The 19,830-nt window shown below is 40.3% G+C and overlaps 1 long non-coding RNA gene and 1 other non-coding gene across 2 annotated transcripts in view; both read left to right on the top strand.

The window, feature by feature from the left end:
• Positions 1-19,830, top strand: part of LOC122081482 — a 48,131-nt gene that overhangs the window by 20,333 nt on the left and 7,968 nt on the right. The window lies entirely within an intron of this gene.
• LOC122082910 lies at positions 18,656-18,762 on the top strand. Its single transcript, XR_006141450.1, has one exon. It is a non-coding gene; the product is annotated as a small nucleolar RNA R71 (small nucleolar RNA).

The raw sequence follows: 19,830 nt of genomic DNA, 5'->3' as shown, positions 1-19,830 counted from the left end.
AGCATAGAGCCCCAGCACCTAAGAGTGGTGCATACAATTTTGAAGGCATGATGTCCACCATGCGGGCCTTGAAGGATGGCCAAAATCAGCTGCTAAGAAGGTTGGACGAGAGTGCTTCCAGGGAAGAACGCATCCTGGAGAGGCAGGCTACCTTGGAGAACTCCTTTCTCCAACTGGGCCAGGACTTGAGAACCACGGCCAACGCCATCTCAGTAGATTTTGGCCGACTATAGAGGGAGGTACAGCTGGTGAATGCGAGGTTTGACTACTACGACCATCGCCTCGACGTCAACTCTAGACCTCCGGCGAACGTAGTAATCATAGATGACGACGATGATGATCAGTGAAGGCTTAGCTCGCCCACACCAACTTCTTATCTGTTTCCTGTTATTGGATCTTGTTGTATATTTTATTTCTTTTCTCATTCCTTGTACTTGCACTATAACTGGAATTATTTGTGGGATAATGTGTTTTGATAGTGGTTGGTGATGAATTTATATTTGAATTCTTGTGTAGTTTAGTTGTGGTGTCTACTATTACCTTTTTTATCATTGTTATATTATATATCTGTTGTTTATCAGGTGTTTGTGTGTAAATTTTTGAAAATCCCATTTTACGCCGTTATGCTGCAAAAATTTTGTCAAACTAGTACTCGATAGATTATAACACCAACTTATTTACTTTTTATCTACTCTCACGCATGCCATGAATGCAACATCTAAATGCAACCCTTTTTAATACTTTCTTTCTTTGGCTTTTAACTCCTTAGAGCTTTTACATTAACCCAACCCCATTTTCCTATTATAGATTCTACGAGATTCTAATGGTATGCTGTGAGTGGAGCAGAGCATCATGCTCTGATACCACCGTTTGTCACACCCCATTCACACCGAACTGGGCCAGTGACTGGGTTAACACCGGTTAACCCAAACCTGCCAGGATCATCTGATACTGTATTCCACCACAGCATATACACAACTAATAAAAGCTTATCAGATCAACGGAAGACTTGGTTTACCTATGAATATTCCCCTAATACTTGATACCCGAATTGTGATACAATAGTTATATACATGTGGGCCCGAAGGCATGATAATTACACAATAAAAGTACAATTCACATATCAAGTACAAAAAGGAAACCACCAAAAATCAGAGTATATAACTCGGCTCGGTATCAAAGGTTGAGCCCAGCTCGGCATTACATGGTAGAGCTCAGCTCGGCCTCAAAAGTGGAGCTCAGCTTGGCATCAGAACTGCGGTCCCGTAGCACAACTCACGCACGAGCAATCAGTGTCGTGCTCTAACTCCTCAGGGGCCCACTAGTCCTCTTTAGGGAACTCAACCGTGGGACCTGATCCATGCTCTTCAGATGGATGACCTGTAAAATCATCTAAAAAGAGGTGCACATGTGGGGTGAGCTCACTAGCTCAGTAAGTGGAAAGATGGACCACACAGCAGTCCACACAGCAAAACACAATCATATGCACTATATGCTATGCAATACATTTTAAATCACATCCACCTAGGCAACATTATGAAGTCTTTGGTTTAGTGCTACTACAGCCACAGTGCGCGTATACTCCGAGTACGAGCCGCGAACTCCATCCCACGATACGCCCATAGGGCTGTCGGAGAAGGCCCACCGTGAGTACTCAGAAAAGTAAAAACATACCGACCACCGGCTCTCAACAAAAAAGTAAATGACTGAAACTAAAGGTGCTGACTCCAGCAATTTAAAAGCAGTACGATTGGTCCTCTTGAATATACCACCGGGGTTGCCGACTGTCCTAATGACCCGTCGGGCGTTATGTCTAACCGCCACAGTGACCCGACAACCGCGACCATTGCTTCCCCCCAAATGGTAACCCAACACCTTAACCCCTGCTGGGAAGGGTCATATCACGGGATGATGAAAATCCTAAACCGCATGCTCCTATATGACAATCGTACGATTGCATAGTGCCACCACATCCCATACCACGGGCCACCAATGCACTTGTTTCCAAGCCGACTACGACATCTAGCCTATTAATGCATTATGCACAATGATGTCAACATTCATCACATAAGCATCTTATCATTTGGCATATGGAAAGTAAACATAACACCCATGCATAACAATGTGAGGATGAACTAATCTACATAGCATTTTCATAATGGCGTGGCTAGACTAGATACAATTAAATGAATGCCAAACAATGCCTTGAAACAAGGCCAAACATCCTCTCCCCACTTACCTGTAGTGTACAAGGATTCCCGTTCAGTATGGGTGAGATCCGGTGTGAGAAGCGTAGGATTTGGTGAACCTAACATGAGTGAGCGGGGTTAGTATTTCATCATCTTAGGATCAAAATTAACGAGATCCGATGACAAAATCATGTTTAGAACGTTAAAAGAAGGTCGCACGTCCGATTTGGGTCCAATCGGACGTAAGAATCACATTTGGAGCCTCTCAGGTGGGTCAGACAGCCCACCTGTCTGGCCCACCAGTTGGCCCACCGGTCTGGACAGGCGGGTAGGTCAGCCCGCTGGTTGGCCCACCGGTCTGGCCTGTCGATTGGGCCAGGGGGTCTACTAAGACCAGCGGGCAAGGTGGCCCACCGGTTGTGCCCGAGGGCCCTGCCCTCTCAGGCGGGTGCCCGAGGGCCCTGCCCTCTCAGGCGGGTGCCCACAGGAGGGCCAGATGGCCCACAGGTGTTGGCCACCGGTCTTGGTGGGAAACCTGCTATTTCTTCCCAACTTCCTCCATTCTTTGGGGATTCAAATGGAGCTTTTCCAAACCCGTTCTTCACACTTTCAAAGTCTTATAGGATGGTTCTAACCTAGATCTAGGTTAGATTCAAGTGATGGGAAGCCATCTTACCTTCTTTGCTCAAGAACACCTTCAAACCCCCAAAATCACTTTAAATCCACAATGCTTCTCCAACCTTGTCAATACCTCTTCAAATCCTTCAAGATCAACACATAAATCATCTATTAAACCTTAGATTCATCATTTCAAAGGGGATTTACAGGATCTCAAGAAACCCTACTCGAATCAAGGGTTTTACTTGGGTAAGGTGAAAGTTTAAGGAACCTAACCTTGCTTACCTCTAAATGTAGATCTAGTGTTGAAGATCACTCTTCCGGCGCCGGAATGTGGAGATCAAGCCTCGGCGCCGATGACATCCATCTCTTCTTCTTCTTCCTTCTCTTCCCTTCTTATTCCCTTTCTTCTCTCTCTCCTCTTTACTCCTCTCACCAACGTACGAGTGTCATAAATGAGAAAAGAAAAGAAAGTATAAATGCTATATATACTTCTTTAAAATACTAAGTAATTCACATGGGTGGGTCACTCAGGTGGGTGGATGAGCCCACCTGAGGGTGAAAACTTGGGATTTTGATAGAATTCGGCCCTCGGTGCGAACCTCGCCCTTGGCATACGATGTAATATACGTATGCGCCTTAATATACGGCTACATACCTGCTTTATCCGTACATGGCCTTATGATAGGTGCATGTACACGGCTTGGGTATTCCCGTCTCTTCTAGCACTGGCTTGGACTTGTCGGCCCAACCGGTGTTTAAGGTCACCCTTGCCATCATAGTCCATAAGGAACCCACTCTAAGTCTCTCCGGTTCGGGTCCTGCACAGTTAAACCGGGTCAACCATGTAATCAGACCGGGTTTAAGAAGTAGGGTATTACATCACACCTCTAGAGGAAGTAGGGATAGTTAAAGAGTTCCCAGACGTCTTTCCAGATGATATGACTCAGCTACCACTTGACAGGGAGTTGGAATTTGCTATAGATTTGATTCTTGGAGCTGCTCTGATGTCCAAGGCTTTGTACAGAATGGCACCAATAGAATTAAAAGAGTTACAAGTACAATTGCAAGATCTGTTGAAGAAGAGATTCATACGCCCAAGTGTATCACTTTGGGGTGCTCCAGTGTTGTCTATTAAGAAGTAAGATGGGAGCCTACGTATGTGCATTGATTATCGGAAATTGAACAAGTTAACCATCAAGAACCGGTATCCATTGCCACGCATAGATGATATGTTTGATTAGCTACAAGGTGCTAAGATATTTTCAAAGATTGACCTTAGTTCGGGGTATTATCAACTCAAAATAAAAAGTTGTGATATACCAAAGATAGCCTTTAGTACTTGGTACGGTCATTATGAGTTCTTAATGTTGTCTTTCGGGTTGACCAATGCTCCAGCAACTTTCATGGGTTTGATAAACCGAGTGTTTCATAATGTTCTTGAAAAGTGGGTTATTATTTTTATTGATGATATCTTGATCTACTCGAAGTCAGAAGAAGACCATGCAATACACTTGAGGATGGTACTACAGAGACTTTGAGAGAAACAGTAATATGCGAAACTCAGCAAGTGTGAATTTTGGCTCAGACATGTTGGATTCCTAGGACACGTGGTGTCTGAAAATGGAATTGAAGTGGATCCGGATAAGATGAAAGTCGTAGTAGATTGGAAGGTACCCAAGAGTATAACAGAAATTAGAAGTTTCTTTGGTTTGGCAGGTTACTATAGATGCTTCATCGAGAACTTTTCTTGGATTTCAGCACCAATGACCAAGCTGACTAGGAAGGATATAAAGTTTGATTGGTCAAGGGAGTGTGAAGAAAGCTTTCAAGAGCTGAAGAAGCGGCTAGTGTCAGCACCAGTGTTGACTATTCCTAAAGGCAAAGGTGGAATGACAGTGTATACCGATGCTTCCAAAGTCGGATTGGGCTATGTACTTATGCAACACGGCAAGGTGGTAGCATATGCATCTAGACAGTTGCAGGACTATGAAAAGAACTACCCTACCCATGACTTAGAGCTAGAAGCGGTCATTTTTGCCTTAAAGATTTGGTGTTACTACTTATATAGTAAAAAGTGTGAAATATACAGTGACCGCAAAAGTTTTAAGTACTTTTTCATCCAAAAAGACTTGAATATGAGAGAAAGGAGATGGCTTGAGCTTATAAAAGATTATGATTGTGATATTCAGTATCACCCAGGGAAGGCCAACGTAGTGGCAGATGCATTAAGCCAGAAAGCTCAAACTGTGTCACTTTCCTATCTAGCTATCAGTCCAAAGCTCGTACAGGAGGCGATGTTAATGGATGAAATCCTCTTGTATGAGGAAGTGACCATGGAACTAGAGCACCAAGCAAATGATGTTCAATAGTTGCCTTTGTCCTTGGCAGCTCTACAGGTACACTCTTCCATCAGGGAAGAAATTATAATGAAATAGCCATTACAACAGATCAGAGAGAAGATTCAAGAGCAAACAATGAATGACCCTAACCTTACATTAGCCAATGATGGGGCACTATTGTTTCGGGGCAGATTGTGTGTACCCTGTGATGAGGTAATACAAGATAAAATAGTAAAAGTAGTTCTGAGTACTCTCTTCACCCTGGAAGTACCAAGATGTACAAAGACCTAAAGCAGCACTACTGGTAGCCTAGCAATGAAGTTCACAATAGCTCTATATGTGTCGACTTGCCTTGCATGTCAAAAAGTCAAAGCTGAATGGCATCGACCTTTTGACACTCTTCAACCACTCCCAGTACTTGAATGGAAGTGGGATAACATTACAATGGACTTCGTCACCGGACTACCACATACACCTAAGGGAATGGATGCTATTTGGGTAGTAGTTGACAGGCTTACTAAGACAGCTCACTTTAGTTTGATCAGGACCAATTACACCATGGATAAGCTAGTGCAGCTTTACATGGATAATATGGTATGCTTGCATGATGTACCAGTGAGCATTGTATTAGACAGAGACCCAAGGTTTACCTCCAGATTCTGGAAGAGCTTCCAGCAAGCCTTGGGATCACAATTGGATTTGAGTACGACCTTCCATCCATAGACAGATGGACAGTCTGAGCGGACCATATAGATATTAGAAGATATCCTTCGAACCTATGCCTTGGAAATGAGTGGCAATTGGGAGGAATATATACCTCTTATGGAGTTTGCTTACAACAACAGATACCAAGCTACAATTGGGATGGCTCTATATAAAGCATTATATGGTAGAATGTGCAAAACTCCTCTGTACTGGGACGAAGTAGGTGAACGTCGAATGCTTGAACCAGAGATGATTCAGATGACATGTGATAAAGTCAATGTCATTAGAGAAAGAATTAAAACAACCCAGTCACATCAAAAGAGCTATGCAGATAGCCGTAGGAAGGAAATAGAATTCCAAGTGGGAGAGAAAGTGTTCCTCAAAATATCTCCTACCAAAGGTCTGCGTAGATTTCACAAGAAAGGAAAGTTAAGTTCGAGATATATTGGGCCATTTGAGATTTTGAAGCGAGTTGGGGCAATAGCATACATGTTGGCATTACCACCTTCCCTCAGCAGTGTCCACAATATCTTTCATGTATCCATGTTGAAGCAGTACGTTCATGATCCACCCCACATGCTACCTATGGAACTGGAGTACTTAGAGGTTGATATGACATATGAAGAACATCCAGCTCAGATCTTAGACCAGAAGGTGAAAACTCTCTGCAACTGCTCTATCGCTTTTGTGAAGATTCGGTGGGCCAACAACCCGATCGAAGAGGCATCTTGGAAGAAAGAGGAGGATATTCAAACCTTATATCCTCAACTTTTTGAACAACTAGGTACTACAATTTCAGGGATGAAATTTTCAAAAAAGGGGGGTAATGTGATACCCTACTTTCTAATCCCGGTCTAATTACTCGTATTGACTTGGTTTGATCATATAAGGGCTGAAACGGAGCAAACTGATGCAAGTACCATATGGAACATGGTAGCAAGAGTGACCTTGAACTTGGGTTGGCCCGACAAGACTGAGCGGGTGCCAAGTGCAATCTGTGCACCGAAGCCTTGCATTTGCACGCACAACGAGGCTATGTGCAAGAAGTAAGGGTATGTGCTAGTAATTTTGGGTGCCTATGCAATTTAATTATAAGTATGGGTTTGTCTCCATTGAAGTCCAAGTGAAACACTAGCAATGGGCTGACTAGAATGGTATACTCACCTGAGATATACCCACTTGAGATAAACTCACCTAAGATATACCCACCTGAGATATGCTCACTTGAGATATACTCACCTAGGAATACCCACCTGAGGTATACTCACCTGAGAATATCCACCCGAGAATACCCACCTGAGATATACCCACCTGAGAATGCCCAACTGAGAAGTACCCACCTATGATTAGAAGATATTTTTGGGGGCCTAGGTATAAAGGGGGTGATGTTTATTGTCTTTTCCCTCATTAATGGTAATTGGTCAGTGGGAGAGTAAAGAAGAGAGAGAAAGAAGAAGATAGAAAAAAAGAGGAAGAAGAAGAAGAAAGAAGAAGGGAAATCGACCGTAGAGCTTCACTAGAGCTGGGTCTTGATATTTGAGCCTGGATTAATGATTAGCTCACTAAGATTTTTTATTTGAGGTAGGTATTGTACACATTCCAAGGATTCCTGGAAAAACCCTCTTTCTTACACCTTCTTTTTTATTTTTGGGAAAGAACCCACTTGGATCTTGCTAATCTTGTATGAATAATAAAATCTAAGGACTAATGGAAGGTGCGTAGAATGATTTTGAAGGATTTGGAAGGAGTGTTTGTAAAAATCTAGAGTATTTGGAAGTTCTTGAGCAAAAGAAGTGAAATTTGGGGTTTCATTTGTGTTCTTAAGAAAGAGGTAACAATCTCCTTTTTTCTTTTGATTTGATCTTAGATCTAGGTTGATAATACATGATTGGATCTTAGATGAGCGATTTGAGTCACCGGATCGACCCCAAACGAGTTTCCCAAGCCGAAGAGATGATGGGGAAGAAGGGGGGAAATCTTCGTTTCAAGACTGGGGGTGTTTTATGCCCATCTGTCTTTGAGTTCTGGCCCACCTGAGTTTCCAGAACTCAAATTATAGGCTTTGGTGTAACCAGCGGGCATGAAATCAGTGGGCTACGAAGCCTGCTTGTCTTTGGCTCATGCCCACCTGTCTTTCCATAATGCCCAGAATGGGTCCAAATTGGATGGGTATCCCCCATTTATGATTCTAAACCCGATTTTAGTGTTCAAACATGATGATTTTGACCCTAAAATAGTGAAATGATAATCCATTATGTTTATGATAGGTTACACTCATTATACGCGTACCCACACATCGAATCTCTTACATGCCGGGTACAAGCACTGTGTACATATACAGGTAAGTGAGGAGTGGACTCTGATTTAATTTCAGAATTTATGCATCATTTAACATATGTTAGGCTAGCCATATCATCATGCCACTTGTGTGTAGACTAGACATCACATATGCCATATCACGTATTTGACTGTGCATTTACATAATATGCTATGCTTTATATTATAATTGAGTACTTATTATGTATTGATGTATGTGATGGAGGAATCTCATTTGGACATGATATCCATGCTAGATTTTAGATGCCATAGTCAGCTTGAAAATGGGTGCATGGTGGCTCGTGGAATTGGATGCGGTGCCATCGTGTAATCGTACTATACTCATATAGAAGTATGCGACTAGGATTTTTATACTCCTTTATGCTATGACCCTTCCCAACAGGATTTACATGTTGGGTTACTATTAGGTTAAAGCATCGGGTTGCGGTTATCAAACTCCTACAGTGTTAGAAGTACGCATGACTGATCACTAGGACAGTCGGTAACTTTAGTGGTTTATTTAGATGGCCGATCATACTGCTTTTATTCCAGGTGGAGTCACTCATTTACTTTCTGTCATTTAAATTTGCTAGGAGTCGACTTGCATTTTAAATTTTGATGCCAACAGTGGGCCTTCTCCTACAACCCTATGGGCGTATCGTGGGATGGGGTTCGCGGCTCGTACCTGGGGCATACGTGCACTGTGGTTGTGAGTAGCACATAGCGTATGACCTAGTAATGTTGTTAGGCAAATAAGATTAAAATTAATTGCATACATATAGATGCATATATGTTGTGACTATTTATGTGATTTTCCTTGTGTGGTATTCCTTTCCACTTACTGGGCTAATGAGCTCATCCCACGTGCACAACTCTTTTTAGTGGTTTTATAGGTTACTTGCTTGGAGATCAGGAGCCGGGCCCCACTGTGGAGTTTCCCTCTGGGGACTGGTGGGTCCTTGATAAGTTTGAGTACGGTGCTGATTGCATGTGCGAGGATTATGCTGCATTACAATAGTGACTCCTGAGTGATTCTTTTTTATTATTTTGATGTACTCCCTTTTGATGACTTGATACTTAAATAAGGCCTAAATGTATATAACTTTTATAACTCAATTAGGTATCAAATATTTAGGAAACAATTGCAGGTATTATTATGAATAGGTCTTTCGCTAAAAATACATGTCTTATCTTAGTTTAGTAGATATATGCTGTATTGCAGTTACTGCATTATTGATCTTGGTAGGTTTGTGAGTTAACCAGAGTTAATTCGATCATCAGCTCATTTCTGTAAGAGTGGGGTGTGACAGGATTGGATCATAACCCCATCATTTTTCATACATCTCTGATGAGCTTCAGCTATAAGAAACTCTTCCACTATCAACATGCTTGGAGCTTTCATTCTGACTTCCCTTTTTTTTGCTGAGAGAAATGGTGGTGGAGAAGATTGCTTGCTTCAGTAGACTTTTTGGAAGAAGGAATAGGAACACCTTTGGGTATATTGATAATCTGAAAAAAGTATCTGTTGGACTCATCTCTTAAGCTAGAATATCTCTCCATTCCCCCTTTTGAGAACTTAGCTTCTATCTCTTCTAATCTGGACTGGATTTAGAATGTTGAGGAATACTTCTGATTCTGGAAATCCTATCATTCCTATATCAATGATGAGGATCGTAATGCTAAATTTCATCATACCAGCTCTAAAGTTCACAACAGAAGAAGGAAGATTGAATTTATTTTCTCCTCCTCTGGAGAGAAAATCAAAGACCTTTTCTTGTTTCTTGCAAATCTATTTACTACTTCTAACCCCCTTGATCCATCCTTTGTTGAAAGTCTTTTTTCTCCTATCCCTGATTTTGATACCTCCCTCCTCTCTATACCCCCTACCCCTGAAGAAATCCGGTCCTCTGTTTTCTCCATTGGTGCTTTCAAGGTCCCTGACCCTGATGGTTTCCAAGCAGTTTTTTACCAACAATTTTGGGACCTTGTTGAACCAGACATCTAGAAACTTGTAAATTCTTTCTTATCTAAGGTATCCCTTCTTGCTAGTATTAACCACACCCTTATTTGCTTAATCCCCAAATCTGAAAAGGCTTTTGTCGTGGGAGATTTCCATCCTATTAGCCTATGCAATATTTTTTTATAAATTCATTGGAAAAATTATGGCTAATAGTCTTAAACCTCATCTCCATAAATTCATGTCTCCTTGCCAAGTTGCTTTTGTCCCTAGTAGACAGGTTATTGACAATATTGTCATTGCCCAAGAGATCTTTCATTCCCTCAAAAGGAAAAAAGGAAAGGCTGGTTTTGCTGCTATTAAATTGGATATGGAAAAAGCTTACAGTAGGCTAGAATGGGGTTACTTGAGGGCTATTTTTGATTTCCTAGGATTTGGGGACAAATGGGGAGACCTTATTTGTAAACTAGTAAGCTCTTCGTCTTTTTCTATTAAACTCCATGGATCTTCTTTGAATCATTTTGAACCTACCCGAGGGATCAGACAAGGAAGCCCATTGAGCCCCTTTCTATTTATTGTGGCCATGGAGTGGCTTTCTCGACTTCTCAACGCCTACAGGGATCTTGATTGTTTCAGAGGAATTAAAATTTTTAGGAAAGCAGCCACTTTATTTTTTATTTCTTTTAATAATGCGAAAGTGAACTGATTAATGGTTGTGATCTAATTCTAATTACCGTCCTAAACATATGTATCTAAAATAACGTCCTAACCATTCGTCATCTAAGAATTTAAAGACGCAAGCCACGCAATTAAAATTAAATAAATAAATAACTGAAAATAAACAACCCATGCAATTAAAAAAAAATAAATAAATAAAAGAAAAAAAATACTGAAATAAAAATAAGTAAAAGAAAGGGAATAAAGCTAGAGAGAGACTCACAAGTAGGTTTCTCTACTTAGCCCGAGGGATGCATCATAATATGAGCTTCCCTACTTGACCAGAGAGTCACTCTTACAAGGGTTACTCTACTTGACTTTAGGGAAAGGGAGACAATTAAAATAAAAGCAATAAATTGATGTTTCTATGGTTAGGAGGGGCAAAACCAACACATACACTAGCCATGAACCTTGGGGGAAAGGGATAACAATAATGTAACGACTGAAAATAAAAATCCTAAATTAAGAAAGAAAGGGTAGTCAGAAGAGGGAATGAGAGGGGGGAGAGAAAACTACTGAAGGAGCCTACTTACTTGAATCAATGCTTGAACTTGAAAAAAAATTGCTCCACGGCTCGTGATCTTGTCACCTAGATCTAAGCCTAGAACTATAACTTAAAAAATTACAACTCAATTGCATAAATCATAAACATAAAAAAAGCTGAATAAAAATAAAAGAGTGCTTGCATTAATTGACATAAAAAAAACTATTACAAAAGTGATTAAAGCAAAAATAGAGAAGAACTAGAACTAAAGAGAGAGCAAGAGAAAGAGAGAGCAACTAAAAAAAAAACTAGAAGAAGAATGAATTGTCTCTCCTCCTTTTACATGAGTTGTATTTATAGGGAATGGGGAGGTAGGGTAACAATTTTTTCCTAAAAGAGAGAAACCCACAATTGATTGTGAGATCTTTTGAGACCAAAAGTGCTAAGGTGGAGGAGAGAGAAGAGAGAAATAATTTTCCTATAATTTTTTTCTTATTTTCTTTCCTTTCTTTTTCTAATTTATTTTTCTTCTTTTTCTCTCTCCTAGGGACGATTTTCTTCCTTCTTGCTTTATGTGATTTGGACAATCTTTTGGTGGATGATGATGTGGAGGAGAGAGAAGATTTGGACAATCTTTGTTTCTCCCCTTTTTTTCTCTTTCCTTTTTTTTCTTCTCTTCTTGCTTCCACGATTTTCCTTGCTTCTAATTTGATGTGGAAATCCCCTCCATGCCCTTAGTGCTTTAAGTGAGTGAAAAGCAGGAAATCATCAACAAAATCTTCTAAAAAAAACAACCATAAGATTCAAACTTGAGACCTCTTGGTGAGCAAGAGAATTTTGTACATCATAGCTCACCAACTACGCTAGGTAGTTGTTGTTACCAAAAACAAATCTTTAATCACTTAATGATGTGGTCCATCGATCCTTGTTGGAATTTTGAGTATTCCTTATACCTCTGGGACAATTACAAACGGGCTAGTTCTGCATCTCGGTTCAGTTCTGATCCATTATTCTTTTTCTGACCCGAAAAGAATAATCATTTGTACGGGTGACCAAACGAATGTGTACTTTTAATTGAACACGTCCATCTTGCTCAGAATTTCATCCTCTTCGTAACCATGGAAAGAAATAGGACCTCTTTACGTGTAAAATTGAAGATATAGCGCCTGATAGTCCTTAAGGCCTTGAAAATATAAAGCCTGCAAAAAGAGAGTAAAACCCAAGGTAGCTCCATTCTAAATATGTAAAATACATGTTTTACTACCCTAGATTTCACACATAAATGAGCTTATCAGAATTCCCCCACACTTAGACTTTGCTAGTCCTCGAGCAAAACAAAAAGAAAAGAATAAAAACAAAGAAAACCTAACTCACTTTCGTAGGAATCACGGTTGCACTTAGCATGTGCAACAAGCCTTTAAACCTCTAGGTCACCCCTAGTGGACGAGTTGTGTCTCGTGGGTGTTTGCAGTGAATATACACCCAAAATTCAAAATAAACAAATCCCAACTTTGGCTAAAGGTAAGGCCCATACCAATCCGGAGCAAAGATAATTTCTCTTACAAGGGACCCCCACACTTGAACTTTTATTACCCTTTATCAATTCCAGGCACTAACATATTTCTTAATTTGGAACTCACCTCGTCTCTTCCAAAACATCCTTATCTTAAGGAAAAACCACTTGTGAAGAAATAGGAAACCAATGACTAAGGCGTTGGAGTGTTTTTGACCAAACATGTTACTAAGCAATAATGACATTTGCACATTTTTTTTTTTTTAGAATAATAAACTCTATTCTACTCCACTACTTTTGGCTTGAATGACATGGTGGAGCAAACACCAGACACCCAAGTTACTATGTAGCTTCGCTTTTTGCATATGTCCACAAAGGCAGTGATGCTAGAGTTACTTCAGAAGTTTCCTCCCAAGGAATTTCGATCAAGACACCATGCTTCCTGAGGCGCAATGCCCTGTCTAGTTCCAAGGGAATCAACTCTTATTCTTCTTTATACCACATTTCACATTTCATTTAAAATTGTGCATTTGTCAACCCATGCCAAATTAAAAAGAAGGTCTCAACTCCAAATCAAAAGTACAAGGAACCCACAGACTTACATATGGTCCATCACCATGAAACAGGGGTCTCTTATTTTTCAAAAGAAAGTCCCATCTCAAGACACATGCTTATTTCTTTCTTCTCAACAGGGTTTTATACGTTCAAAATGGGTACCTTCGTCAAAACTTTTATTTTCATACATCAAGCATCCGAATGGTCTGATCATTAGCTAAAAGCCAAAGTAGGACTTCATCCTTATCAAGCTCAAAAATAAAAAGAAAAACAAACAAAACAAAGTGAAAGAAAAAAAACAAAAACTGGTTTCCCTCCCCCACACTTAAGACATGCAATGTCCTCAATGCATGGAAAAAATTAAAAGCAAAGACAATGCAAGGGGGTCATACCTGATTAAAAATTAGTCATCAGTGTAAAGAGGTTCATGGAGATCCATGACCTCTTCACTACTAGTAGTGGGAAACTCAAGGAACGGTTTCAAACGCTGACCATTAACCTTGAAAATTACCCCTGTTCCTGGATTCAAAATCTTCATAGCTCCATGGGGATATACATTATGAACAATAAATGGGCCATCCCATCGGGATCTAAGTCTACCAGGAAAAAGATGCAATCGAGAGTTGTACAATAAGATCTTATCACCAATTGCAAAAGATTTACACAGAATGTGTTTATCATGGAAAGCTTTGGTCTTTTCCTTGTAAATTCTAGAACTTTCATAGGCTTCATTCCTAAGTTCCTCCAACTCAGATAGTTGGAGCCTACGATGAATTCCCACATCAGACAAATCAAAGTTAAGCTTCTTAATGGCCCAAAAGGCCTTATGCTCCAACTCAACTGGTAAGTGACAAGCTTTTCCATACACCAAACGGTAGGGAGACTGACCAAGGTCGGTCTTGAATGTAGTCCGATGGGCCCACAAGGCATCAATGAGCCTAAGGGACCAATCCTTACGGTTGGGATTAACAGTTTTCTCCAAGATTTGTTTGATCTGCCTATTAGACACCTCCACTTGGCCACTAGTTTTGGGGTGATAAGGGGTAGATAACTTATGAGTGATCCCATACTTTTTCATTAAGGCCTCAAAAGGCCGATTACAAAAATGAGTACCCCTATCACTAATTATTGCACGTGGTGCACCAAAGCGGGAAAAAAATGTTCTCTTTGAGAAACTGGACCACCACTTTGTGATCATTAGATTTACAAGGTATGGCCTCTATCCATTTAGAAACATAATCAACGGCCAAAAGTATGTACAAATTCCCAAAGGAATTAGGGAATGGTCCCATAAAATCGATGCCCCAAACATCAAAGATCTCAACTACCAAAATAGGGTTGAGGGGCATCATGTTTCTCTTATTGATATGGCCAAAAGACTGGCAGGCAGGGCAAGCCTTGCAAAAATCAAAAGCATCTTTAAAAAGAGTGGGCCAATAAAATCCGCATTGGAGAACCTTTGCGGCAGTCTTCTTAGGTCCAAAGTGTCCACCACATGCATGATCATGACAAAAAGAGAGAATGGAATGTTGTTCATGATCAGGAACACATCGTCGGATAATCTGATCTGGACATATCTTAAACAAATAAGGATCATCCCAGAAAAAGTGCTTAACTTGGGAATGAAACCTATACTTATCTTGGGTGGACCAGTGATCCGGAGTCACACCTGAAACTAAGAAGTTGACAATGTCAGCAAACCATGGTTCACTGGACATTGCAAATAATTGTTCATCTGGAAAGTTCTCGTTGACTGGAGAATCAACAGTCAAGGAATTGGGAAGCCAGGATAAATGGTCTGCAACTAGGTTTTCAACTCCTTTCTTATCCCTAATTTCTAAATCAAACTCTTGCAAAAGTAAAACCCACCTAATGAGACGGGCTTTGGCATCCTTCTTCTGAACTAGGTATCTGAGGGCAGAATGATCAGTATACACCACCACATGTGAACCAACTAAGTAAGACCGAAACTTTTCTAATGCAAACACAACAGCTAAAAATTCTTTTTCAGTGGTTGTATAATTGAGTTGTGCATCATTTAAGGTCCTACTAGCATAGTAAATGACAGTGGGCAACTTATTAATCCTTTGACCTAAAACTGCTCCTATGGCAAAATCCGAAGCATCACACATCAGTTCAAAAGGTTCAGTCCAAACAGGTGGTTGAACAATGGGTGCATTGGTCAACTCCTTCTTAAGTTGCTTGAAGGATTCTAGGCACTCTTTGGAAAACTCAAAAGTCTGATCTTTGACAAGTAATGAGGTGAGAGGTCGGGCTAACTGACTAAAGTTCTTAATAAACCTTCTGTAGAAGCCTGCATGCCCTAGAAAAGACCGAACATCCTTAACAGATTGAGGAGGTGGTAAATTATCAATTAAATCCACTTTGGCTCTATCTACCTTAATTCCCTCCTTGGATATTACATGGCCTAAAACAATACCAGATTTAACCATAAAATGACATTTCTCCCAATTCAAAACCAAATTCTTAGATATGCATCTTTTCAAAACTAGGGAAAGATGATGAAGACATTCAGAATAGGAATTCCCATGAATTGAAAAGTCATCCATAAATACTTCTAAGAATTTTTCGACCATGTCAGAAAAAATGCTCATCATGCATCGTTGGAACGTAGCAGGGGCATTGCAAAGCCCAAAGGGCATACGCCTGTAAGCAAATGTTCCATATGGGCATGTAAAAGTGGTCTTATGTTGGTCCTCTAAAGCAATTGGGATTTGGTTATAGCCGGAATATCCATCAAGAAAGCAATAGTATTCATGTCCAGCTAACCTCTCTAACATCTGGTCAATGAATGGCAATGGGAAGTGGTCCTTCCAGGTTGCCGCATTTAATTTCCTGTAGTCAATGCACACACGCCATCCTGTTTGGACACGGGTAGGGATCAACTCATTATTGGCATTAGGAACTACAGTCACACTAGACTTCTTAGGCACTACATGAACTGGGCTTACCCATTGGCTGCCAGAAATAGGATAAATTATTCCATGATCCAAGCACTTTAGGATCTCTTTCTTAATAGCTTCCATCATCACTGGGTTAGCTCTTCTTTGGGGTTCCGTGGATGGTTTGGAATCCTCCATAAGATGTATATGATGTTGCACAATGGAAGGGCTTATACCCTTGATATCAGCCATGGTCCAACCTAGGGCTTCCTTATTATCTTTTAACACTTTAAGTAACTCCTCTTCCTGGCTAGAAGTCAAATTTGAAGAAATTATTACAGGAAGAGACTGGTCAGGCCCTAGGAAAGCATATCTCAAATTAGATGGCAACTCCTTAAGATCTAGCTTAGGGGGCTCAACTATGGAAGGTTTGGGAATGGAATTGGAAAGGGGTCCTAAGGGCTCCACAAGTGTGTGAAGACTCAAGACTTCAGAAAAGAAATTTTCACTCTTATCATCCAACTCATCCATATACTGTTGGAATTCTGAATCAAAATCAATATCAAAGTTGGTAACTAAATCATAGGAAAAATCCAGAAAATCCTCAAGCATATTGATCTCTTCTTCCATATGTGGTTGCTTGCCAATCCTAAACAAGTTAAACTCAACAGTTTGGTTACCAAAAGATAATCTTAGGAAATCATTCCGGCAATTGATTAATGCATTACTGCTAGCCAAGAATGGTCTTCCTAGAATTATTGGGATCTCATCCTTGGTTGAGAAGGGCTTAGTATCTAACACAATGAAATCAATAGGGAAAATAAATTCCCCCACCTTTAGTAAGACATCCTCAACCATCCCTTTAGGAATCTTAACAGATCTATCTGCCAACTGAAGAGTAGTTCCAGTGGCTTTCAATTCTCCTAATCCTAGTAACTTGTACACATGGTAAGGTAAAAGATTCACACTTGCGCCAAGGTCAAGTAAGGCATGCTCAATATAGGTGTTACCTATGACACAAGATATGGTAGGGCTCCCTGGATCCTTATACTTGGCTGCTATAGGCTGAGTAATTATGGAACTAATGTTACCTGCCAAGAACGCCTTTTTGGGCACACTAGTGATACATTTGTGAGTACACAAATCTTTCAGTACCTTTGCATAGGTGGGGATCTGGGATATGGCATCCAAAAGAGGGATGTTTATTTCTACCTTTTTGAAGACTTCTAAAATTTTGTCCATGGAAGCAGTCTTCTTTTTGTTTACCAAGCGATTAGGAAATGGGACAGGATGAACATAAGGACTGTTAGGGATTTGCCCCTGTTCAGAAGAATCATTTTTGGTTTCCTCAACCAAATCATCTTTAGTTTCAGAAAAATCTTTAGGTTCATCAGACGAACCTGGAGCAAGAGGCACATTTGTGTCCTCAACTGAAGAAGAGTTAACAGGAGTAATAGATGGGGAAGATTTAGGAAAGCTCTGTAGGTACTCTCTACCACTCCTAAGGGCATAAACAACATTACATTGGTTAGAGGGCCCTTATTGAGTCTGACCTTGTACTATATTCAGTGGTGCATTAGTTGGTCCTTGTGAACTAACAGGCTGATGATGCCTAGGGTTAGGCTCTGGTTGACTGGGTAAAGTTCCTTCTCCTCTCATGCATAATTGAGACAACTTGGGTAAGTTCTCTCGTAAGATTTTGATGGCTTGTCATGAGGAGGGCCATATTTTTTTCCAAGTCATTTATTCTACTTGCCTCTCCAGTGTTGGTAAACCCAGGGGGTTGCTGATAAGATGATAGAAGAGGGGCCCTAGGAAAACTCGCCTGAGGTCCTACATTTGACCTAGGAAAAGTATTTTGAGAAAAAGATTGTTGTGCAAAGGGAGGCCTTTGGGGTCCAGGTTGACCTTGATTATAGAAATTGGAAGGTCCTGCTTGGTTGCCCTGATTCCAAGAAAAATTTGGGTGATTTCTCCATCCTGGATTGTATGTGTTACTATATGGATTATTCTGGTATAAGGCATTAACACTATCATTAGAAGTGCCCCCAGAGGTGTTAGGGCATTCTTCTATGACTCTCTAGGAACAATAGCCTCAATCCTCTTGATTAGGATATCCAAATGGGCTTCCTTGGCTACTATCCCATCCACAAAATATCCTTTTCCTCTTATAGTTCTTTCACTCTCTTGGGTTGATTCCCATTCACGGGTTTTGTCAGCTAAGTCAAGTAAGAATTCCCATGCCTTTTCTTCATCTGTAAAGGATGTGAATCCCTCAGGGCACATAGATTCTATCATTTGTTTAGTTGGGTAATCAATACCCTCATAAATTATTTGACATAAATGCCATAGGTCTAGGCCATGGTGGGGGCATTCTTGGAGTAGATCCTTGAATCTCTCCATAAGTTTGGAAAATGACTCACTAGGCTTTTGCCTAAACTGAAGGATATCACTTCTAAGCTTATTGGTCTTGTGAGTTGGGGAAAACTTCTTAAGGAAGACAACTGTGAACTGTTCCCATGAGGTTATGGAATTTGTGGGTAATCCATACAACCACTTCTTAGCTTGGTCTTTCAATGCAAAAGTGATAAACCTAAGCTTAACAGCATCATCAGAAAACTGTTGGATCTTAATTAGAACACATACCTTTTTAAATTCCCTTAGAAATAGGTATGCATCCTCAGAGGTCAACCCATGGAAGTGGGACAACATAGTGATGTATTGAGATTTGAGTTCAAAATTATTGCCCTGGGCTTGTGGTAGAACTATACAGGAAGGTTGGGCTGTTCTAGCAGGGTAGAACCTATCTTTCAGAGATTTAGGTGAAGGGTTTTGCTGTTGGTCTCCCATATTGAAGGGTTTTAGAGAGAGCAAACGTATAGGGTCACTACTTGTTGGATCTCTTCTTTCTAACCGATTCTTAGTATTACGTACCCACTTAACACTCATGCAACAGAAAAACTTTCCACAACTAAAGTAAGACAAGCACAAAAGAATGGATAGCAAAACTTTTTGATGATTTTTTTGATTTTTTTGATTTTTTTATTTATTTATTTTTTATTTTTTTTTTTTTGCTTTTTGGGAGTTTACCGACAAGGATCCGGGGTTGCTCAGGTCAATTCCTGAGGTACTGCTACAGGGCGAAACCTGTCTTTATCATACTGTGAGGCATGGTGACCTCCACTGATACAACTATTATTGCAAGTTGTTATTCTCAGGAATTCAATAAAAAAAAAAGAAAAAATATAAAGCAAAGCAAATAAAGCACTCCGATTTACCAAAAGAAAGTGAAAAATAACATGGAACTGTCTCCCCGACAACGGCGCCAAAAACTTGTTGAGATTTAAAATGTAACCGCAAGCGTACGGATCAGTGTAGCTACGGGTCGAACACAGGGAGAGCAGTCACTTTATTTTTTATTTCTTTTAATAATGCGAAAGTGAACTGATTAATGATTGTGATCTAATTCTAATTACCGTCCTAAACATATGTATCTAAAATAACGTCCTAACCATTCGTCATCTAAGAATT

The sequence above is a fragment of the Macadamia integrifolia genome, chromosome 6 (assembly GCF_013358625.1).
Source record: "Macadamia integrifolia cultivar HAES 741 chromosome 6, SCU_Mint_v3, whole genome shotgun sequence".
NCBI lineage: Eukaryota > Viridiplantae > Streptophyta > Magnoliopsida > Proteales > Proteaceae > Macadamia > Macadamia integrifolia.
Note: the sequence above shows the minus strand (reverse complement) of the source record. Positions and strands in the feature narration are given on the sequence as shown.